Source organism: Polyodon spathula, chromosome 3 (genome assembly GCF_017654505.1).
Source record: "Polyodon spathula isolate WHYD16114869_AA chromosome 3, ASM1765450v1, whole genome shotgun sequence".
Taxonomy (NCBI): Eukaryota; Metazoa; Chordata; class Actinopteri; order Acipenseriformes; family Polyodontidae; genus Polyodon; species Polyodon spathula.
In genome coordinates this window covers 79,213,395-79,214,441 of record NC_054536.1, presented here as the reverse complement: position 1 = coordinate 79,214,441, position 1,047 = coordinate 79,213,395, and positions in this window count along the sequence as shown.

Sequence of the window (1,047 nt, the reverse complement as noted above, 5' to 3'; positions counted from 1 at the left end):
CTGACCAACTTCCTGACCCACGGAAAAAACTGTCAAGCCAGCCTGTCCGAAAAACTCTGTCCTCGTTTAGCATCCTCACAGGTTGGGAGGGAGATATACAACCAAAGTGTATTGTATTTCTGTCACATCATGTCGTAGAACCTTGTTGCTTTTTAGATGAAGATGAGGAAGGTTATGGGAAATCTGTCATTTGTACCCACTGCACAAAAGCTCAATGTGTAGTAAATCAACAGAAAGGAACGGAGAGAAAACAGGAAAAGCAAGCAAAAATAAAAAAGGAAAGAGCTTTCATCAAAACGTAAAAAATCTGGACTGTGTTTAGAGTTCTAGTACCAAAATCAGACCGGGGAAAAACAGCTCATGCTTGTAAAAGTATACATTTGCCAGTTATTTTATAGATTTACAATGAGCTGGTAAATGTACCGTATATAATTGCTGGTCATTTTATAGATTTACAGATGAGCTGATAAATGTATACATTTCCTGGTTCATTTAGGGTTAATGATATTATAAATGAACCATAACATAAATATAACATTGCTTTTATATCTTGCTGTATATACAGTAAAAATCTGAGAAATGCAGTATGTTGATAAATAATTTTAAAAATCTTGAAAATAAGAAAAATTACATTGCATCGAGTTGAAACTAGGAAGGTTTCCTGTTGCGGATGTGATGTGTGATGTTGGAGAGTTTGAGTAGTTGTAAATGAGTGTGAAATAAGGCAAACAGAAGTGTGAACACAATAAGTTATTTGCTGTATACAACTGGGATTTAGTTCCCAAATGAGTGTTAAAGATGTTTTGAAGTTGAAAGATATGAAACTTCTTCATTTAGAAAAGTAAGTTAACAAATAATTTGTCCAATATGTAAATTGTAGACAGAACATGTGGGAATGCCTTTATGGAATTGTATTCAGATCAGCAGGCACATACAACACTGGATGGATGGGATAGCATTCTGCATTTCCCAAATATCACAATGCACCTTCAATAGAATAAATTCAATATTGCTTTACTGATGCCAGCCTGGTGTGTTGCCGTGTTT